At 40.9% G+C, this 24,867-nt stretch overlaps 1 non-coding gene across 1 annotated transcript; it reads left to right on the plus strand.

Moving 5' to 3' along the window:
* The first annotated feature begins 23,608 nt into the window (after positions 1-23,608).
* On the plus strand, positions 23,609-23,685 carry Trnat-ugu. The gene has a single exon. It is a non-coding gene; the product is annotated as a tRNA-Thr (tRNA).
* The last annotated feature ends 1,182 nt before the right edge of the window (positions 23,686-24,867 follow it).

A 24,867-nucleotide genomic window follows, 5' to 3' on the forward strand; every position in this document is an offset into this window, starting at 1 on the left:
CTCATAGCCGATGGTTGGAATCTGTGTTTTTTTAAAACAAAGGCCATCATCCCTTTTAAAAGTAAGTTCTTCTAAACTGGGGAAGTCTTACGTTGTCTGAACATAAAGCTTGGGCATTCTGCCTGTTAAAAATTTGATGTAGTTGGTTGTTCTTAAAATGATGGGCTTTCAGCCTCTTTAAATATTTGGATTCTTAGTTATCAGGTCTTACATCACTTGGGCTTAAATACTATTTGAGGATAAAAGCCTTCTGCCTTGGGAAATTTCTTGCAGTTTTTTAAAACAAAGGCCTTCAGAAATTTGAAGTAAAGTTTCTTATTGGTCATAAAGCTTGGGCTTTCTGCCTATTGAAAGATTATTGTAGTTACATTGTTTTAAATGTATGGGCCTTCAGCCTCTTTTAAGAATTTAATCTGTTTACTCAAGTCTTACATCGCTTGGCCTTAAATACTATTGAAGGTTAAAGCCTAGAGCCTTCTGTCCCAAAAAAAAAATTATATATATATATATATATATATATATATATATATATATATATATACACACTCCTGGAAATTGAAATAAGAACACGGTGAATTCATTGCCCCAGGAAGGGGAAACTTTATTGACACATTCCTGGGGTCAGATACATCACATGATCACACTGACAGAACCACAGGCACATAGACACAGGCAACAGAGCATGCACAATGTCGGCACTACTACAGTGTATATCCACCTTTCGCAGCAATGCAGGCTGCTATTCTCCCATGGAGACGATCGTAGAGATGCTGGATGTAGTCCTGTGGAACGGCTTGCCATGCCATTTCCACCTGGCGCCTCAGTTGGACCAGCGTTCGTGCTGGACGTGCAGACCGCGTGAGACGACGCTTCATCCAGTCCCAAACATGCTCAATGGGGGACAGATCCGGAGATCTTGCTGGCCAGGGTAGTTGACTTACGCCTTCTAGAGCACGTTGGGTGGCACGGGATACATGCGGACGTGCATTGTCCTGTTGGAACAGCAAGTTCCCTTGCCGGTCTAGGAATGGTAGAACGATGGGTTCGTTGACCGTTTGGATGTACCGTGCACTATTCAGTGTCCCCTCGACGATCACCAGTGGTGTACGGCCAGTGTAGGAGATCGCTCCCCACACCATGATGCCGGGTGTTGGCCCTGTGTGCCTCGGTCGTATGCAGTCCTGATTGTGGCGCTCACCTGCACGGCGCCAAACATGCATACGACCATCATTGGCACCAAGGCAGAAGCGACTCTCATCGCTGAAGACGACACGTCTCCATTCGTCCCTCCATTCACGCCTGTCGCGACACCACTGGAGGCGGGCTGCACGATGTTGGGGCGTGAGCAGAAGATGGCCTAACGGTGTGCGGGACCGTAGCCCAGCTTCATGGAGACGGTTGCGAATGGTCCTCGCCGATACCCCAGGAGCAACAGTGTCCCTAATTTGCTGGGAAGTGGCGGTGCGGTCCCCTACGGCACTGCGTAGGATCCTACGGTCTTGGCGTGCATCCGCGTGTCGCTGCTATCCGGTCCCAGGTCGACGGGCACGTGCACCTTCCGCCGACCACTGGCGACAACATCGATGTACTGTGGAGACCTCATGCCCCACGTGTTGAGCAATTCGGCGGTACGTCCACCCGGCCTCCCGCATGCCCACTATACGCCCTCGCTCAAAGTCCGTCAACTGCACATACGGTTCACGTCCACGCTGTCGCGGCATGCTACCAGTGTTAAAGACTGCGATGGAGCTCCGTAATGCACGGCAAACTGGCTGACACTGACGGCGGCGGTGCACAAATGCTGCGCAGCTAGCGCCATTCGACGGCCAACACCGCGGTTCCTGGAGTGTCCGCTGTGCCGTGCGTGGGATCATTGCTTGTACAGCCCTCTCGCAGTGTCCGGAGCAAGTATGGTGGGTCTGACACACCGGTGTCAATGTGTTCTTTTTTCCATTTCCAGGAGTGTATATATAGCTGTTGTATTTGATTCATGGGCCTTCTTGCGCTGTAATGTTTGGACAACTAAATAAAGTGTTAAAGTGTTATGTCTTGGAGTGTAACTGACAGCCGCTCATTTTGGCCCCCCTTCCACAATTCCTGCTACTTGTCCTGTCCTGCGGGTTTAGCAGGGCGTATAAACTTCCTTATTCTCCAAACGTTTCGTTATCTGTTTTAGGTGACACGCAATACTACTCACCCAAAAAAAGCTGCGGAAAACTACGAAGACATTGGATGCTTCCTTAGACTGCATCATAATCTGAAATAGCTGAAAGTCGGGAAGATAAGTGGCACATATTTTTAAGGATAACCAACTCACAAGTCCCTACACTAATAGAATGTGCAATTCCCTGGTGTACTTTTCAAAGATATCTGATTATATATCACCTCTAATTCCACACGCAACGATCACGCCTTCAAGCAGTACAGCAAGCATCGTACAGACGGCACTACATACATGTACTGGTGACTCGGTCGCGACGCGCCGTCTGTGTCCCGTGCAGTACACCTCATGGCTCCAGAACACGGGACCGTGCGAGGGGACCGTGCGAGCCTCTGATTTGGCTGAATCTAGCACTGTTAAGTGGTATGCATATCTATTCCAACATTATTAAGGAAATACAAGTACATTTAAGTGAGTAATCATTCCTCCTGAATGTAATTTATGATAAATACCCAAATATATTTTGAAAGATCTCTGTTGAATTCCTTTCATGTTAATTTCTTAAATCTGTTGTCATTTACAGCATACATTCCACTTCTAAATTGACTGTGGTGTTTCTGACTATCTGGGAGGAGACTGAGTAGTCGAACATGTTACTTTTACACATAAGCAAGAACGATCTGTCACACTACTATACTTTAAAACACAGTTTATATGTAATTCATGTCACACAGTCTCATACAGAACCTACATCCGCTTTCTTTTATATACTGTATATGATAAGATACTGTCATCCCCCTTCCCTTATGTGTGAACGGATGAATGAGCATGCTTGATGGTAGCAGACAAGCCTGTCTGCTACAGAACAGTAGGACCAACGTCGGAACAGATAGCCACGCTTTCTAAAAGCAAAGAGATTTCTATTCTTAGTATGGTCCTGTCCGTCCCTTGTCATGTTGGTATTGGAAGCTGCCTCTCTGGTCACTTCCGTTTGTATCTGTTAAGCACCCTCGGTAGGGGCCAAGGCAGTCTCTCTGCGGCGAGCGTTTGAAGTGGTAAGATCTCCAGCTAAGCGCGTCTCTGCCAAGTCCGTAGGACAATGGATTTCTTAAGTTCAGCCTAACTGAAAATTTAATCACCTTTATTTCAGTTTAGATCTAAAATATCTAATGTTATCTTCAATTGCAACACAGTGTAATTCGAGTGTGAAGTTCAGAATATCTTCCAGTAGTTGCTTTGTCACTACTTTGTGAGTAAAGTGGAACCACGTGTGGATGATCCGCAACTCTAACTAAAATCATCAATCTTAAATGTGAATGTGCGTGAGATTATAATGTCTCGTCTTGAGAATATTTTTCAATACAGCAACTTTTCTTTATGTTCAACCCACGTGGGGTGTACTTTGTGAGACCAGTACCACGTGCTTATACAATTGTTTGACCCATCAGGTTAATAGTAAGACGATAGTGACCAGTTCGAGATTTTTCTTTTGTAATTTGTGTTTCGATGTAATTTATTTTAATTATCAAAATTATTGTGGAGTTACACTCTTTGTGTAAACCAAGTTGACCACGTGAAGCATGTAGTGTAATCATCAAAGTAGCCCTCAGCTATTCTTTTCGGGAAGATTTCGCAGATAGTTAGTATGAATTTAGTATACCAGTGTGTGGTAATTTCATGACAGACGGGATTGCACTACGAACGTAACTTCATTGGGTGAAAATTGAATCGGTTGGTTGTGGTTAATTTCCTCTGGCATATGTTTCAATGTTATTGGTGTGTTATTTTATGAATGCAGTGTTGTATGCAGTCTCCCAATCTTGGCTCCATATTTGATGTGTTCCGTAAGATTACAGACTCACAATTTCACAATCCTAAATAAGGCACCAGTTTAGTTATGAATCAAGTTTAATATGCTGAAATTTTAACGGAACAATGATCAATGTTAAAATAAATGTCCAAATATAAACTGATTTAATCTTTTTATCTAAATTGTCATATATATATATATATATATATATATATATATATATATATATATAAATCACCGGTTATCGTAAGATGAGTACTAAAAGATTATAATTAATGTTTGTCTGGTTGGGAATTTGCTAAGCTAGACTGGACACCTGGTGAAGCAGTTGCTCAGTAATGCAAGGTTAACTTCCCCAGACAGCTCACAGCTTTTAACCCGCTTTTTTTGTCTTGAATATCAGCACCGCTTTTAGAACAAATTAATGCATCAACTTCACAATTTTTAAATGGTAAATTAACTTCTACCAATCACATATTCAGTGATGAATCGGCGTAAATATGCTCCTTGCCCGGTGAAATTATCATATTGTTCTGCAGTTTGTTGTTAACTCCGTATACGAGATTATTTCACTACTGCGCAACGTTTCACCCACAAATTAAAGATTAGTTCCACACATACACTTCCAATTTACTCCACACACATTCGAATAACATACCAACTGTTATTTGCTCTTAACTATTTGTAAGTTTGTGCTTTAAGGAATTTACGAACTTCAAGCATGCTGGAATAACTTGGGTCAGGAACTTCTTTTAATCAGTAGAACGAAAAACCAGTCCAAGCTGAAACTTTTTACTTTTTATTCATTCTCTGCTAGTTTCGGGCCGATATCCATTTTCAGAACACCATAACAAAGTCGAAAATGACATTTCTGAACATGTTAAAAACGTGCAATGAATATTTACAGTTGATACACATAACTGTAAGGGCTGTAAATATTCATCCCACGTTTCTGACATCTTCGGAAATGCCGTTTTAGACTTTGTTATGATGTTCTGAAAATGGGTCTCGGCCCGAAAATAGTCATCGAATGAATAAAAAGTAAAAATTTTCAGCTTGGACTGGTTTTTCGTTCTGCTTTAAGGAACTGCCTATATTTATAAAAGATATTGACTTGAAATTCATATTTCAAGTAACTGCATGCAGGCTTAATTAATATTGGACCACGGAAAGGAATAAAAGTGGAATCTCAATCTGGTGTATGATTTAGAATCTCTCTCTCTCTCTCTAAGCACGTGTGTTGAAGCATCGCAGAATGTAATGTGTACGACTATTTAATACTGATGACTACGAACGCACTTCATCAGAAGTTCTCATAAGAATTCTCACGCAGAACGTACAGTTCTGGATATTAACAAGCGTGGAGGAAACGAAAAAGACGTTTTATTTTTTTATTACTTCGAAGAAACCATGAACCTCCATATCAAATATAGAAGACAGTATGCACAAAGTGTAACAAACAACCTTTTTTTATAGAAACAAACGACGCTTTAGGAAGCGAAGACATACTGTTGTGGCTTCTCATTTGTGAATCTCAATGTATTAGGAAGTACATGTTGGTTCATGGAATAATAATCTTATCTTTGATTATTGGTGTCTGCAATTATTATAGAAACTTTTCTCATCATCATATTAATTTTATTTAATGATCTTGTGTGTTTCAGGTAGATGAATCAGGTCGAATCTTCAAATCTATTTTTACGAACTCCGAAATAATATTTATCACTACTTTTTTCACGGATGTCCTCATAGTATTGTATGTATATGATCAAAGAGCCTCCAAACAATGATGATATCAGTAGCCACAAAGGCTGATACCAAGGCTGATACTTCAATAGATCAAGATACGCAAAGGCATAGGTATTTGAATGACGCTGTTTCTGTTCAGTAGAAATTTCGATTGTATGCTGAAGTCTGTCCTATTATTAAACACAATGTGCCATCACACTAGTAGCGTTTCTTTCCTGGCAATCCATTCATCATACATAACATACTATCACCAGAATTTAAATATTTCTCTCTTATCTGGCGCAAAGAAAAGATTCTTAACAACACAAACGCCATTCCTCAAACAGAGATGGAAACAGGTAATAAACGTCAAGAGAGGATACGATGACAGGACTAGGATATTACAGATAATTAAACGGGGAATCTGAAGATGACAGCAGGCAGACATTGCGTCGATGATAATAGAGTAAGCGAAGGGCGAGGTCCGCAGTCACCACTCAGTATGTGAAGCACTGCACTCGCAGGCTGGAGGACGCTGGTTTGTAACCCCTTACTACATGCTGACTCAGGTTTACCGTCATTTCTCTGAAGTGCTTAAGACACTTGTCAATGTGGTCCCTGAGAAACGGCACGGCCAACGTCTGTCCCTACAGTTCCTCAAACACTGCTTTCACTCCGTCTCTGACACCTTGTCAACGACAAGAAGTTAAGTCCGAATCATCCTTCCATTCCTTCGATCAACAGTGAAATACTGAAGGCAATCAATAGTTGTAATAAACATTTGTCCTCTGGATAATTCTGGTCATCGGAGTTGTACATTTCGCATTTTATTTATCGCCGGCCGTTGTGGCCGAGCAGTTCCAGGCGCTTCAGTCTGGAACCGCGCGATTGCTACTGTCGCAGGTTCGAATCCTGCCTCGGGCATGGATGTGTGTGACGTCCTTAGGTTGGTTAAATTTCAGTAGTTCTAAGTTCTAGGGGACTGATGACGTCCGATGTTAAGTCCCATAGTGCTAAGAGCCATTTTATTTATCTTGGCTCCCTATAATTATGCAGCGCACTTAACCTAAATCATATATTTCTAGAAAGCGTATTGAGTAGTGTACAACTACGGAATTAACTCCGCAGAGGGAACTTTAAAGGGGGAATAAAGTTACGTAACACAAACCCTGAAGATCAATTATTCATATTTATTGTAATAGTACAAAGTATTTTAGTTTCTTAAGTGTTCCTGCTTTGTCGTCTTCTGCCTTAATGAGTGACCTGGCTTTCAGTCTTGTGACGTGTTTTCTGGCTGGGGCTGCAACAGAGAAACAGCAGACTTACAAAGGAAGAGAACACAGGTAAGTCACACAAGTAAAAAATTACCGGGGGTTGAATCTGCTGGCCCCTTCGAGGTGACGCAAAAGCCATCGAATTTGTTGCTGTATAATTTTAAATATAGTTATTATGTAATTCGCTTCGTTGTGTAATCAGTGTAATATGTTAATGTATACATTGTATAAATAAATTGTTATTAGTAATTTCTTTATTAATAATGGATAAGAAGGCTATAATAATATAACTTATAATAATAAAAATATATTGTTTAAACATTTGATCTAAACTTTTTATTAACGATAAAACAAGGAATGTGTTGTGGTCGTATGAGATACGTTATATTCTTGTTTAAATTTATTTGTATTAGTCCCTATTTTCTTCATTGTTCTGTTATTTTAAAATGTTGGTTGGTTGGTTAATCAATCAGATTAAGTAAGGTTTAACTATTATTGAAAATTTTTGTATTTTGTTAAGTTATGTACGTGCTCATGTATTCACTTTTTCTTTACGTTATGCGTTATCCCATCTTCTCAGTTTCTCTGAAAACTGCTGTTGTCTTTACATATTCGCATCTTTGTGATTTGAAATATTAATATTTACTTAATATTCTGTTACCTGGTCAACGTGGAATTTAAGTTGTTCACTGCAACCTTAAACTTTTAAGCATTCCTCACTGCTAACCACAGTTTCAGAAACTCTTCACAATGCTATCTTAAGGTTGGCAGAGTTAAAAATTACTTCAGCCCATCTCTGGAAAGTACATAAATCCTGTCGCGATAATATTCTACTTTAGGGGGGCAATTCAAACAACACACAGTAAATTGAAATGTTATATATGTGAATCTACAAACGAAAGATTACCATCTCCTTTTATTTCCACTTCCTGTCAAAAGCTATTTTTTGTTTTTTGTTTTTTTGTAATCTGCGTATGAAATATTGACAAGTGCTTGAGACACGTTGAGAACTCTCAAAGGCCAATAATTTGCACTTGCAACAGACTGCAGACAACTGTTGTTCATAAACACAGTTATGTTTTAAGAAGGCTTCCGCTAGTCCTTACGGCTCCAATTATGTTTACCAAATAATGATACAAAGAGTCTGTTCGTGTTGCCATCCTCCGCCGTTTTCTCATTCTTTTTTTTCCACCACCCTGCACATAAGAAAATTTTGCTTTAAGTACAAAGCATTACCATTACCGATTTTGTAAACATTGTTGAATGCGTAATATTTGTTTCCATTTTAATTCCGGTACACATAAAAACATTTCTTCTTCCTTTTAGTATATTTTCTGCATATTATTTATGTCGTTTAGTGCTATAGGTGGTAGAAAGAAAATTACACTCTTCCACGTACTTCGTAATGTTTTCAGAGTATAGGTGCAGATGTAGATACCCATAGTTAGAATAACACTGAAGAGTAGCCTATGGAATGTAAACGGAATAATGTTTGAGACGCAAAGAAAATTTTTATTCCAAAATATGAAGCGATAAACATGAAAGTCGTACGTAGACGTGGCAGCTCTGAGTTCCATGCTGAACTACCTTCATCCTGGACAAAAGTTATGCTTATTAGTGCTCTTAAACTTATTTGACTAAATCAGACAAATTCCCAAAATTAATAGAGCGTCGTATCTGATGATTGCCACCTTCTTTGTCGATGGATATGCTTAAATAAAAGTCTTCGATTTTACGTATTAAGTCCGTTAAGTGGTATGCCGAGTGAGTGCATGGTGGGTCAGCTAGTTAAGGCAGTGGACGCTTACTGTGGGGGAGCAGGATTCTAGTCTCCGTCGGACTACCCAGAATTCCGTTCGCCCTATTTCTGTGAATGAAGTCACGCCAATCGAGAGGCGTCTGCATTGATTACCCTCCTGCCGGCTAGCCCAGTTTCCCCTTCTTCGCCCATTGCGTATCTGAGCTCCGTGTCTAATGATGTCTTCGTCGTCTCAACTGACAGCAATTTAAGGTAGCTAGAAATTACAAAATAAACAAAGAAAATCGGTACCAAATGGTTCAAAATTAATAGTGGGAAATATGCTGTATTCGATTTGCTGATTTATTATAGTTTCAGTAAATCCCGTAAAAGAACATAATTTTTTGTTAAAAACTGTATCTAATGCATTGGACAGCTACAAACCAAACATAATGACAAAAGTCTAAAATAAGCCAGTAGCCAAATCGAACAGAAGAGTAAAGAAATTGAGGTAAGAAATGCAAATGACTGTTCGTGCATGGGCAGTACGTCAAGGAAGAGTGTAAAGAAGAAAGCGAGTGATATCTCAAGCTCCATGTCGCTTCGGCAAATGATGCGGTTGTCTATAGGAACGTAGCAATGTCAGAAATCTGTAGGAACTGCAGGAGTAGCTGAAGAGGAATAATGGACGGTACAAGACTGGCAGTTCACCTCGAACGTAAGTAAATGTAACGTACTGTGGGTGAAGAGATGAAGGCATCCACTAATGTATGTTTACAATATTAGCGACAAATCTAAAGAAACAGAAAATACCGTAAAATACCTAGAAGTTAACATTTGGAGGGACCTAAGGTGGAATTCACTGCAAGACTCTTAAGGAAATCTATTTCATCTACGAAAGAAATAGCTTACGAAATACTCGTTCGACTGAATGTTGAAGGTTGTTCATTAGTCCGGAATCCTTACCAAGTAGACAAGAACCAACGAAGAGAGGGTTTTTTTCGACACTGGATCGTTTAGTCGACGCGAGAACATTACGGAGATGCTCAACAAATAACAGGCAGACGACACGGAGGGGGGGGGGGGGGGGAATACATTGTATGAGAAATTCCTCCGCCACACACCTTGAGGTGCCTTACGGACTACAGATGTAGATATGGATGACAACAGATGATAACAAAAAATAATCTCTTTTAAAATAAGGTTTGCAATGCTCAAGCAAGCCTTAGAAACGAAAGTCATTTATCAACAGATATCCACTTTTATACAGGACGAGCAAAGAAATTTATTGCGAGATTTTGTTAGAGCATTTCAACTATGATTGTGAAGTATGGATTCTGATGAAACAGAAAAGGAAAAATTAGAAGCAACAGAGATTTAGAGGTGGAGAAGATACACAAAAATGTTTTAGACTGAAAAAAATTACAGTAAAAATTCAAAACGAAATTAAGGCGACAAAGCACAATGAGATTATGTCTGGATGCTACATAAAACCATAAATTATCCATCACAAAGTGACTCAGATCATCAGATCTTCATGTGATCTGGAATCTTAATCTGATGATGGTTATTACAACCGAAACAAATTACCTCCAGTAGGCCGAAAAGAAATTGCGATTTCGAGAGTTGCTTTATATTTTTTATAAAATGTGCACCGATAAACATGGCACAGAAATGGATCGAAATTCTCGACAAATCATCGTTGCACACAGCGCAGTAATCAAATTGTTGCAAAACCAGTTCCAATCATGAACAGACCATCTTCGGGTGTCTGTATACAACGAAAAATTAAAATAAGGAACAACGAGTCATTAAAAAAACAATAGTAAATATAGTACTCAACATTTATAAGCTATTGGCAACGTGCATTGTGAAATCTTATTCAGATGTGTGACAGCTCCTATGATTCCGATATTAAACTTAAGTGCTAATGTCACCACAGAATGATTACAAGGTCTGTACATTGGTATGTTGGGTTCACTTTTAGTGCAAGGCTATTCAGTTTCATTCTCCTCAGAGCTTGAAGTTAATTTAGGTTACTTAATATCACCATTGACTTAGGACTGATTGTATTTAACATAAACCATGAAGTTAGTAAGACACGTAATGCTTTGTAAGTTGGTTACTTAAATTTGTTACTTGGTTGCCAATATGGTGTTTTCACTGTTCTTGACATTTTATTTTTGTTGTATTCTGCTATGACTATAGATTGTAAGCAGAATAATTGTAAGGTTTTGACAACATAGTATTTTCAGCCGTTGTGTTAATGTAAAAATGTCTTCATGTTTCCATCTCCCCTAATAAATATGTGAATAATGATGTAAGATGACATGAATGCTGAGAAAGTTATTTACAAAAGGATGATAGATTAACGCCTGCAGAGTATGTTTATTTCCCCTAAACGTTTTATTTTGTGGAAAGCTGTAATCTAGGGTGACCGTTTGTTACTTGCAAAACGGATTGCCTTCATGTTTCCACTTACTCGTTCTAATTTTGCCATTATGTGAACAATAGTAAGGTACCACAAATCCAGCGACGCCTTTAAAGTATAAGTATAAAAGACTCTTCCGATCTGTGAGCGTCTCTTCTGCCAGTATGACACTTGCGACGATTTTCTCATTACTGAGAATTGCATGCCACGTTTTATAATTTCAAATGCTTCACGACAGTATTACTGGACACTGCATGTGCTCCAGATTTGTATTTCATTGGAGCTGTTGACTTAATTCATGATGCCTTGTAGTTGGTTATGAGTTGCCGCATGTCTGACGACATTTTCGCAGTGTAAGTTGTCAGCAGGTTATAAACGCTGAGTATAACGTTTATGTTGTTTTTGTAATGATTCATTGTGACTTAATTTTGTGTTTCGCTGTATTCAGACACCTGGGTGTTGCCTGTAATCACTGAAGCTAGTTATGCAATAAAATGATTAACACAGCTGTGTGCAACCATGATTTTATCCACAATTTTTACAGTATGTAAATCACCACCTCCTCAAAAGTATGTAAGAACTCAATTATCTGGGCACCTAGTTTAACACAACAACTTCATAAAAGATATCTTAGAAAGAAAAATCCTTGGAAAAATCATGATGCTGGCTACGAACATCAGCATCACACAGTGTTATCAGTGGACAACTGCAGCCAAATGTTAAAGACGCGAGGGACATAGAAAGATGGTTATATCATCTTGGCGTTGCTTTTAGTGTCTGATAATGAGCAAGAGCAAGAGGGAGACCAAGAAATGACTACACTAAGCAGATTCAGAAGGATGTAGGCTGCAGTAGGTACTGGGAGATGAAGAAGCTTGCACAGGATAGAGAGTAGCATGGAGAGCTGCATCAAACCAGTCTCAGGATTGAAGACCACAACAACAACAATGTGCAAGCAGGTGATGAGTCTATAAAAGACGGATTCGCTTAACTTATTGTTGGTATGATACAAAAATGTGAAAAGTGTGTGCATTCAACGCCTTCGAACTGTTTAGCGCAGTCGTCAATTGGTACACTAAGTTACTCGCGTGTACTACTACGTAAGCTAAAAAATGCAGGCAAAGAGTACGTCTTCTTAGTGTGGAGAGAGCCACACTAACGTCAAGTAGGTTTGGCAACTCTCCCGTATTATACGGCAACTCCCGTATTCTTCTGAATTTTTAAGCCTAATACCGTTTTTATTTTATACAGCAGATACAATCTCCTGTGTTTAAGAAAATGACACCGATTAAGATTTAGTCCTGCTGCATATTTTTCAAATCTTGATGCCGGACGGTCCCTACAACATCGATTAATCGATACGACGTAGTATTTTCTATACTGTTATTACATCGATATGAAGGAAGCACAAAATGTAACACGGTGTCGCGAGTCACGTTGCGATTATCTTGTTTCTTTGTCGTCCCTCTTAATCCGATTTACGCGAAATGGAAGAAACCAAAACTCGGCATAAAAAGAGAGGAAAGTGTTTCTGTACATATCAGAAGAAATGGGAAGAAGCTCATTTATGGATTAATCCCGTAAAAGGAAACAGTTCTAGTGTATTGCACCCTCTGCTAGCGTGAATTCAACGTAGCACTTGGTGGTAATAGAGATTGTCAGCAGCACGCCAACACCGAAGGACACAAAAGCAGAGTGAGAGGAAGCAACACATCTCAGATGTCCAGATATTTTCAGTGCGTAAGTGATAGTCCCAGTAGTGGTGAATCCGCAAAAGGGGCAACAGTACGTTATCGATTGTGTATCATACAGTGAAAGACAACCTAAGTAATATTAGCATGGACTGCGCAAATGAACTTGCAAAGAACGTATTTATGGTTTTAGATGTGGCCAAAAAACTACGTTGTGGTAGGACGAAAGCAGAATCTATTACATAAAACGTATTAACACCCAGAAGTGTAAGTGCTTTCCTAGATGCGCTAAATGAACCAGAGAAGTGTAGCACCTTTTTTCTGTGGCTTCAGATGCGTTGCATTTCAAGAACGGGAAAAATTTTCCTGTAGTAATCAGGTACTTTGAACCTTGTGTTGCCATCAGAAATAAACTATTAAATCATGTGGGACAAGTAGATGAGGGTGCATTTCATCTTACAGTGCCGGTAATGCTAGTGTCAGTTATGGCAAAAATAAATCCGTGATGAAATTGCGGAGCGAGAAAAATAATAAAATATTTAAAGCAAACTGCACAAATCACATAAGCCATAATGGCACTAAATACGCTTCTGATGACTCATATGTAGACATATAAATGATAGTTCTTAAGATTTATTGACAGTTTTCAGTATCAGAAAAACGCAGGTAAGAATTAAGATCGTTTTTTTAATTTTGTTGGTACTGATTGGTGTGAAATTTTAGGGCATGTACCTACTAGGTGGCTGTCCCTCACACAAGCTGTTGATAGGCTAATAAAGATATGGGAGCCAATAATATGTTATTTTAAAAGCATGAATGAAACTTGTAAGGCTTTCAAATTGTATTTTAGTGAGGAGGGCCCAAGCAAAGTGTTAATTGTCGAAGCATATCTTCAATTTTTTCCTACATTGGAAATATTTTGGAAACATTAAAATATCTTGAGATTTCAGATTTAACTATAATGGAGACCTGTAGTGCCATTGGAGCTTTGTCAAAGAAACTTTTAGCAAAGGAAAGCTGACTCATTTTCTGGAAGCAATAAACTCAACGTTTGAAATAGATTAAATCCTGCCAATGAGAAGAGAATTCAAAATAATTTTGCTGTATTTTATAATATCTTTCACAATTATACTGTAAAAAATGTAAACATTTCTGACAATGCTACAATTAAGTCCTTGCCCCCACTGTTCCTAAAGAATTCGGTTAATTTTAATGATTTTCAGAACATGCTTACTCATTTTCAGGTAGACATAAAATAAGGAAAACGTGTAAAATGAATTTTGTTCTTCGAAAAATATAATAAATACAAAAATTGCCACTGACGGTAGTACAGTTGAAAAGTGGATATCTGTGATGACTGGGGCAGAGACCAAAATAATTAAATCCAGGGAGATAAATAAGATTCTTGGCTTTGTTCTCGGTATACTGGCATCTAATGCTCACACTGAAAAATTAGTTCTTTGGTGAACAACAAATGGTTTGATGATAGGAACCGTTGCAATCTAGATTTAATGAAATCTGAACTAAAAAAAGTGTTAATTCTGGTTCCACATGTGACAAATTTGTCCAGTTTGTAAAGAATGATCGCAAACTTCAGACTTCTGCCAAAAGTGTAAACAAATATAGTTTTAAGTAAAAAAATTGTGTAGACCTTCAGCTTATAATTGTTATGAATGAGTTATTGGTAGGTCCATGGAATAAACCAGTTTTGAGGTTTAAATAAATTGTGTTAGGCCTATTAATTTTGTTGGGTCAAAGCGTCCCTTATTTTGACAAAGAAAATTTGGTAATGGGAAAAACGACATTTTGTCAATGGAGTGAGTGACTGATTATTTTGTAAATTTTTTTTATTGTTAGACGCAATCACGTTCTTATGACACAGTCTTAACCGGTTTCGGCCATACAATGACCATCTTCAGATTCTGAAGGCGGCATACAATGAACACAGGTACATGCATTGTCAAACAGGTTCGTGCATTGACAATGCTTGAACCTGTGTTCAGTGTATGACGCCTTTAGAATCTGAAGATGGTCATTGTATGGCCGAAACCGGTTAAGACTGTGTCATAAGAACGTGATTGCGTCAATAAATAAACAAGAAAAAATTACAAGAGTTGGTTACCTCACAGTCAAGAAGTGCAGCATGTTCCACAGGTTTGTGTGATTTTAGTCTTGCTACCTCCAATGCTAATTTTATTTTATTTTTATTTTATAAACTGACACTGAATGATGGTAATTTCATAGAATTTCCATTATCATTACAAGGAAGAACAGAAAAAAGGAAAAAAAAGTCTCCAGTCTAGCACTATCTCTCGAGTATAGCTTGTATCTTTTGAAACTTTTTTGAACCAAGTTGACGGTTGACATTCTACTTAGGGAAGTGTTTTATTTATTGTCAAGGAACAACATGGTTCACGTTCTGAGTTGTGATCTGATAAAGGAAGCAATATGTGATAATTGAAGTAAAATATTAAGCAATGTGGACAGTTTTATTCACAACAAAACATTAGCATAGATACTCTATAGGCTCCAGTCTATGAGAGATAATATAATATATAGTCGATTTTCAAAGTTCTGAAATATTCTAATATGAGCTTTAATTAAACAATGTTTTTGTTATCATAGGGTGAGACAGCTGTACCTAGAGAACAGTGAACCCAGCAACACGCGATGTTTTTAGTTTGTGCTTTAGTCGAGCGACTGATTTCAGAAACATATGAAGGAATGCACACTAGAGGCCATTATAAGCAAATCGGCCACTTCCTACTACCTTTTTTGTTGCTATACATCAGGTTGGATTTTGGCTCGCATTTGCTAATACTTGGGGCACTGTATGTTTAGGTGATGTATAGTACATTCAAGCTATTCGGAATATATTTCTAATTCTTTAGTCTCACAGTTTAAAGCGAATAAAATTCTGTGTATTATTAGAACTTCTTGTATAATATGTGGGCAGTTAAGTCACACATCGCCAATTATACACCATTAAACTGAAGTGGTTCTTTTACTGTTGAACATGTGACATTTACAGAATTACAGCGTCTTGTTAATTAAATCTTTCTTGAAGATGAAAATTTCTCTTAGTTTCTAATGGCTTCAGTTTCAACATTTTTTTAAATGTGTGTTGTTTTTGATAATACTTCTCCTGAATTAATTCCAGCTATTGATTGTTAATGTGTAGTAGAGATATGATGTAACTGATAGATTCCTAAATACAGAACGGACAAGATTTTCTCGATTGCAATGCTTTTAAAGGTTATTAGAATATTTGTTCTGAGATGCATGACCAAACTGTATGTTTTCCATTAACGGATAAACTGTACTCTTCTGGAGTAATTTTTGCAATTCCAGGAAAAGACTGCAACACATTAAAGGTGAGTGTCGTCATTTAAAAATTGAATCAGAAAATACGCTAAACTTCTATTAGACGGCTGTGTAGAAGCAAACAGTTGAAAAGTATTCCAAGGTACAACACTCTAACATATCGATAACAATGTCTGCCAAATTTAATTACTTGACAGCTTGACAGGTTATCAGAAAGACAGGTGAATATAACCAACAGCAGGAAACAGGGTTGCAGCACATCCCCAATGTTATTTAATCTGTACATTAAGCAAACAGCAAAGGAAACTATGGAAAAGATTGGCAGAGGAATTATAATTTAGGGGGAAGAAATGAAAACTTCGAGGTTTACCGAGGGCAGTGTAGTTCAGTAAGAGACTGCAAATGACTTGAAAGAGCAGTTGAACGGAATGGATAGTGTCTTGAAATGAGACTATAGGACGAACACTACCAAAACTAAAACAAAGGTAACGGAATATAGTCGAAGAAAATCAGGCGATGCTTATGGAATTATATGAGGTACGGCATTAGGAATGGTATATGAGTTTACTCACGAGGGGCGTGCGGTAGTTAATGCAACAAATTTTTTTCTCGGCCAGGTTCGATTGAAAAGCGGCGGAGTTTGTGGTGGTACATAGTGGAATATTCCAGCTTCAGCCCCTATAGTTTCATGAGGTTCCGGTAGGTGGTGGCTTTATGTAGCTTGCAAATTACCTTCTATAACAGAGAAGCGCTCCAAGCAAAGAGCCGTCATTAGTTTCTTTTAGAGGAAACCCAGAGCACCTCAGACATTCGTAGGCGTTTGCAGAATGTCTACAGACACCTGAAAGTGAACAAAAGCGCGGTGAGTCGTTGGACGAGTAGTCTTTCATCGTCGCAACGACATCGCGCAAACCTTTCTCATCTCATGCATTCCCGCCGGCTGCACACAGCTGTTACCCCAGGAATCTTGTGACATGCGGACTTTCTCATTCGAGATGATGGATGCAACACAATTAAACACCTCTCTCCCCAACTGGCTGTCTTTGTTGGTAGTACAGACAGACTCGTTCAGCAGTTGGAGTACTCAAAGGTACTCCACTGGGTTCCCCACCGACTACGTACCTTCCATCTGTTTGGCCTAATGAGTTGCACACTACGGGAAGCAGTACGTGATGATGGGGAGGTTATTGATGCAGCAAGACGTTGGCTCCGACGTAGACCAGTAGGGTGGTACAGTGTTGGCATACAGGTCCTCCTGGTAAGGTGGCATAAGGCCGTAGTACTCAACGGAGACTATGTTGAGAAACAGGATGTTGCAGCCAAAAGAGTAGGCAATAATAAGGTATATTGGAATCCTGCACAAAACGAACCTACTTTCAAAAGAAGTGTTGCATTATTTACTGAACGACCTTCGTATTTAGGCAACATAATAACTAATGACGTGCGAAGTAGAGAAGAAGAGCAGATTCAAAGTGCAGGTTTGTTATAGTAAGACAAGTATTTCCGAGAAAGAAGAAATCACCAACATCTACAGGTTACTAAGTTCTTCTAAGGGTATTTATAAAGTTTGTGGTTTGTGGCTTTGTACAAACGTGGAACGTGGGCACTAAGCAGTTCAAACAAAAGGAGATTAAAAGATGGAGTAACTAATGGGGAGTCACTGAACCGAAACTGGAAGAAAAGAAATTTATAGCACAACTTGACTAAAAGAAGGGATCGGTTAATTCGATACATCAAACAATAGTCAGTTGTGTAACTGTGGGAAGTGTGGTAAGGCGGGGAGGGGGGGAGAGGAGTGGGGGGGGGGGAAGTTGTAGACGGAGGACAAGGCATGAATACAATAAGCATGTTAAAAAGGATGTATGTTGCACGTGGAACGCCAATGGAATTCGCAATCAAGTAGGAGACTTCCGTCAATTCCTCCAAGATGAAAGAATCGACATGTGCCTTGTCACCGAGACACACTTGAAACCCGACATCAAAGTACGAGTCGCCAACTACAGCTGTTTCCGGACGGACCGGCCGACTGCTGGTGGAGGAACAGCAGTATATGTAAGAAACTCCTTGATGCATCACCAACTGCCACCCCCAGCATTAGCCACAGTAGAAGCCACATCGGCTGCAGTACAAACATCAAGAGGCCGCATACAATTCATTAAAGTGTACAGGACCCCCCGTGGCCATCTAGATGAAGCAGGCTTTGAGGCGTTACTGTCACAACAAGGAAATATTTTTCTTGCTGGCGACCTTAATGCCAAAAATACCAACTGGAACACCCGCATCACTAACATCAGTGGACGCCGTCTCCTACGAGTTGCAGAAAGAAACCACGCCATCATTGTGGGACCATACGACCCCACATGCTTTCCGAACAGAGGCCAGAGTGACGTGCTGGCTACAGACATCATTAAGGGATTTCCCAATGATGTTACTGCCACTACCAGAGCGGGCCTTACATCAGATCATGAACCTGTCATCTTTGATGTCGACCTCGTCGGCATCAATAAACCGGCAACATACCACCTTGATATTCGAGGAATCGGCTGGGAAACATATCGCCAGCTGCTTGAAAGAGACCTTCCGGACACACCAGACCCAGAGACAGCAGGAGCAGAAGCCACTCTATTATACCTAACAACTAAAGCACTAGACGCTGCAACAGAAGGCACGCCTCCGAGACGGCCTACACGACCAAAAACACCAACTGCCTCCACTTATCATAGCAGCCAGGGAAAAAAACCGTGCATTCAGAGAATGGCAGGCAACGTGCAATCCAGCCACAAAGCGCCTAGTAAATCGACTGCAACGAGAAATAAAGGCAGAAGTAGAAAAACACAAGAATCAAGTCTGGGCAGTAAAGGTTGCACTGCTACAGCTACAAGACCAATCAGCCTAGAAGATGACGAAGTCTCTACTGAGGAACGGACAGAGGTTACCCCCACTACACGTGGCCAACAATATAATTATCGAATCAGATGCCAAAGCTAATGCTTTGGTAGATGTATTCGCAAAAAACTTCATGCCGATGAATGACCCCGCCGACGCAGCCCACATTGGCCTAGTCAACGAGAGACTTCCAAGATTCCTCGACAATCGAGCCGAAATGACCACATTCAACCGATTTCTACAGCAGAAGTTACAAAACAGCTCGAAGAACTAAATCGAAAAAAGGGTGGAGGACTAGACCGCCTAACAGATGATCTGTTGAAGCAACTATCACCTACTGCAGTACCACTAAGAGCGGGCGCTTTCAACGAGAACCTGGGAACGGGCGACTTCCCCCTCACATGGAAACATGCCGAAATCGTCGCCATACCGAAGGCAGGAAAGGACCCTCGATCACCTGCTAGCTACAGACCAGTCTTTTACCTGCTAATCGAAACTTTTCGAACGTTTATATATAAAGAGACTTCAGCAGCATGTGGAAGCAGAGCACCTGATACCAGACGTCCAGTTCGACTTTCGCCGAGGCCTCTCCACCACCCAGCAGCTACTACGCCTAGCTGAAGAAGCATTCGGTGCCATGGAAAGAAAGGAATTCTTCGGGGCTGTATTTCTGGATGTCTCTCGTGACTGATTGCGTGTGGCACGAGCGACTCCTGTATAAACTCCTAGATAAAGGGGTCCCCGTGTCACACGCAATACTCCTGAAGGGCTATGTCGAAAACCGGACATTTCATGTCCGCACTCAAGATGGTATATCGTCCACCAGACCCGTCAAAGCAGGATTACCTCAGGGCAGTGTACTGGGACCACTGTTATACATCTTGTATACATCCGATCTGCCATCGACGGCCAGAACACACCTATCTTTATATGCAGATGATACAGCCATGTACTCCCGAAGTATGAATGCTGCACACCTCCAGGCAAGACTGCAACAAGCATGTAATAAGCTGAGTGAATGGGCGATGAAATGGCGATTGTCTTTCAACGCCACGAAGACGCTGGCAATAGCTATTTGTAGAAGACCACTCTCGCGTAACATCCAGCCCACTGAGATAAAGGGCACTCCAGTCCCACGGTTAAAAACAGCAAAATACTTGAGTGTGACCGTTGATAGGCGATTGACGTGGCAACCTCACATAGAAAATATTCGAAAGAAAGCCGGGAGAAGTATGGTACAGTTTTACCCACTATTAAACCCATCGTTAACACTACGATCTGGACTGGGGGTGATATTGTACCTCACATTGGTGCGACCAGTCTTGAACTACGCCGCTGTTGTGTGGGGCCATGCTGCTCCAACCCACATACAACGGCTGCAAAGAATTCAGAATCGTGCTCTGAAAAGGGCACTCCACCTGCCATACTGGTTCCCAACGAACGAACTTCGCCAACTCGCAGGGGTACCCTATTTGAGGGACCGATTCAGAACCACTGCCAAAACCTTTTACGAAAACACACAACAGTCGGATAACGAACTTGGACACGGGGTGCGCTACCTGGCCTCCACCAGATGGCCCGACGATCTACGCAAATAACAAGACTACACATCTTGTGTATATATTTTTATATAATCTTCATTTTATTTTATTTTGAATCTTATTTTACTGTATTTAATATTTATTTATTTATTTATTTATTTTATTATTTTTTTAAAATAAAAGGTGAATGAATGAGCGTGAGAATGTGTTAACTGTAATATGTATGAGTGTGTACGATGTATATATCGTGTGAATGTGTGAGAGAATGGGAGAAAAAAATAAAAAATAAAAAAATGAGAAAAAATAAAAATAAAAATAAAAAAATAAAAACATGAAAAATAAATAAAAAATAAAAAAATATTATCATCGAGCCAATGTCTTTTTAAATCATTTAATAGCAGAGAAAGCAAGACAACCTAAAAGCTATTGTTTTAATGTAAATTTTTTTTATTGAAGGTGTAGCCGCATGACTTGAACTTCTATTTTCAGACTGGGCAATCCTAGATGCCCCAATATATTCTGCAGTAGTTATTCAGTGACGAATAGGCTCCCACATGATGGACTAGTATGTCGAGCTGCATCAAAGTGGTCTTCAGACTGAAGAGTATAACAGAAACTGTCACCTAAAGTAAGTAAACTAAATCTCAACTAAAGTACGCATTCTTCCTCTGTACAGTCACTCAAAAACAGCATTTTATTCAGTCATTTCGCTGATAATCTGTTAGTGACTATGACAACGCTTTATATGCCTTGAAAAAGAAACGCTCGAAGGGCACCAATGTGGCTTGAATCACCAGGTACTCGTTAGCTAGCTTATACGACTAGCGGAATAAAGCTTCCACGTCTTCCCAACAAGCTAAGGAATTATACTACGGATTTAGGTGACTGCTTCACCATTCTCCTTTTGGTTGATGTGTGCTAAAGTCTAATAACAACTCCTAAAGTCATGCATCATTTGAAGAGAAAATCCCCAATCTGCTCCGTATCTGCTGGTGCCAGCAGTAGCAGTAAAATCAGTTGCTTGTAAATGCCTTATTATAGAAGCTGTCACAGCACAAGCTCTGAGATCCTCGGAATCTATAGTTCAGACTCTTGGGTAAAGCAAGCAAGTTATTACAGTCAAATGGTTATGTTAACTTGGTCCAAATCCGCGTTCTATGTGCTTGAGTAGCTCATCTTTTGTTGCCTCTAATACACCGCTGTTATCAGTTATGTGGGCTAAAGTTCGTGGTTAGCAATAACAATATAATAAAAAATTACTAGATACTAATACTAGTAAAAGTGAAATGATAATTAAATTGACACCCTAGCTGCAAGCAGGCGTTGATACACTTCATTGGGGACATGTTGAAAATGTGTGCTCCGACCGGGACTCGAACCCGGGATCTCCTGCTTACATGGCAGACGCTCTATTCATCTGAGCCATCGCGGGCACAGAGGATAGTGCGTCTGCAGGGACTTATCCCTTGCACGTCCCCCGTGAGATCCACATTCCCAACATGTCCACACCGCTACATTCGTAGTGCGCCTAATAGATGTTTGCCCATCATACTCATTACTCGTGGCAGATTGATCTACCAAGTCCCGTACGAGTTCGGGCATACCGTGTGCGTTCGCACAAGAAGGTCAAAGGCCGGGAACCCATATTTTTAACTATATATGACGGTAGTATCTGTTCCCGAAAGAACAGTTACCGTCGATGACCATGCAGCTTTGCTAGAAATGAAATGATAATTAAATAGAGACCCTAGCTGCAAGCAGGCGTTGATACACTTTCTTGGGGACGTGTTCAAAATGTGTGCCCCGAACAGGACTCGAACCCGGGATCTCCTGCTTACAAGGCAGACGCTCTATCCATCTTTTTTTTTTTTTTTTTTTTTTTTAAATCTCATTTTGTTCGGTTTTGTTCGTTGTGTCTGCTCGGGGCGGACGCCGTAAGACATCCATTTATGTTCGTTGTTGATCGATTGACTCAGTTTTTTTATTACAGAGGGCATGTAACCCTCTGACCGAACACGCTGAGCTACCGTGCCGGCATCCATCTGAGCTATTGCGGGCACGGAGGATAGTGCGTCTGCAGGGACTTATCGCTTGCACGCCCCCCGTGAGATCCACATTCCCAACATGTCAACAACACTACGTTCGTAGTGCGCCTAATAGATGTTTGCCCATCATACTCATTACTCGTGGCAGATTAATCTACCAAGTCCCGTACGAGTTCGGGCATAGCGTGTGCGTTCGCACAAGAAGGTCTTTTCTAGCAAAGCTGCATGGTCATCGACGGTAACTGTTCTTTCGGGATCAGATACTACCGTCATATATAGTTAAAAATGTTGTGGTGTAACAAGACAGCTACGCCACACTGAAGTAGCCGAAAGGCACGCGTAATCTCACGTAGGCTAGATAGAGGTCTGAAACAGGATACGTAACGAATGGTAGCAAGAAAAGTACGTAGCTGCTTTAATACTTAACTTTTAATCCTTCATGTGAATACAGCATTCCTTGATGATACAAGTGAGACTCTATCTTAAAATAGTTAATGGCGCCTTGCTAGGTCGTAGCCATGGACTTAGCTGAAGGCTATTCTAACTGTCTCTCGGCAAATGAGAGAAAGGCTTCGTCAGTGTAGTCGCTAGCAAAGTCGTCGTACAACTGGGGCGAGTGCTATTCCGTATCTCGAGACCTGCCTTGTGGTGGCGCTCGGTCTGCGATCACACAGTGGCGACACGCGGGTCCGACATGTACTAAATAGACCGCGGCCGATTTAAGCTACCACCTAGCAAGTGTGGTGTCTGGCGGTGACACCACAAAAAATATGGGTTCCCGGCCCTTGACTTTCTTGTGCGAACGCACACGCTATGCCGAACTCGTACGGGACTTGGTAGATTAATCTGCCACGAGTAATGAGTATGATGGGCAAACATCTATTAGGCGCACTACAAATGTAGTGGTGTGGACATGTTGGGAATGTGGATCTCACGGGGAGCGTGCAAGGGATAAGTCCCTGCAGACGCACTATCCTCTGTCCCCGCGATGGCTCAGATGGATAGAGCGTCTGCCATGTAAGCAGGAGATCCCGGGTTCGAATCCCGGTCGGGGCACACATTTTCAACATGTCCCCAATGAAGTGTATCAACGCCTGCTTGCAGCTAGGGTGTCAATTTAGTTATCATTTCATTTCTAGCAAAGCTGCATGGTCATCGACGGTAACTGTTCTTTCGGGAGCAGATACTACCGTCATATATAATTACTAGTAAAAGTATTAATTGGATGTGATCGAGTAGTAGCGTGTGATAGGCGAAAGGGCTCCATTTCAAGAAGTGTGTACAGTGTTTCAGGGTCCCTGCTGCCAGAGTTCCTTTGCAGTGGGGCTACTTCCGCGATGGGAAAATGCGTCCTCGCAATATTTCAGACGCTGGTAAGGAACGCTGTAATGGCCAGTGAGAATTGATGTCAATCAAGTACGCGTGCTCCGAGAGCCAAATGGATATGGTTACAGGTTATGGAATAAATGATATCCGGATTCGATTCGCAAACGCCGGCCGGAGTGGCCGAGCGGTTCTAGGTGCTACAGTCTGGAACCGCGCGACTGCTACGGTCGCAGGTTCGAATCCTGCCTGGGGCATGGATGTGTGTGATGTCTTTAGGTTAGTTAGGTTTAAGTAGTTCTAAGTCTAGGGGACTGATGACCTCAGAAGTTAAGTCCCTTAGTGCTAAGAGCCATTTCAACCATTTGATTCGCAAACTGAATAAACGCAAATGCAGAGACGGTTTTTTTTTTCAAACTGGCGGACTCCTTCAACAATATAGCTGCTGCTCGACGTGAGAACTCAGAGATAATGGGGGGAGAGAGCGAAAATAAGAAACATTAAGTCTCACGCTTACGGGATAGCGAAAAGCAGCGTCGGGGTAACTGCAGTAGTAAGTGACGTCATTCAGCAACAGCAGCTCAAAGCGCGCCGTTCCATTAGACGTAGCTTGGCGGGAGCATACGGCACGCGGGCGCGCGCCATCCTCCCGAGTGGGGAGTCCGCTAATCAGAGACCGGTACAGCCGTTCCTCTGTGTGCGTGCCCGGTAGAGGCACTTCTGAATACACACGGAACGCGCATTTGAGTGGGTTATCGGCGATACCCGGCAGGTTAAAATGATAACGCCCGTCAGATTGGTAACTCTCTCCTTCAGCAAAAATTTGTCAATAGATGGTCGGGTATCCTGGAAACCTGAGGTACAGTATTCCTCTGTCGTAATGCAGAAGACATTTTCACTGGATGGTCCTCATGA

This window comes from Schistocerca americana, chromosome 8 (assembly GCF_021461395.2).
Source record: "Schistocerca americana isolate TAMUIC-IGC-003095 chromosome 8, iqSchAmer2.1, whole genome shotgun sequence".
NCBI classification, from domain to species: Eukaryota; Metazoa; Arthropoda; class Insecta; order Orthoptera; family Acrididae; genus Schistocerca; species Schistocerca americana.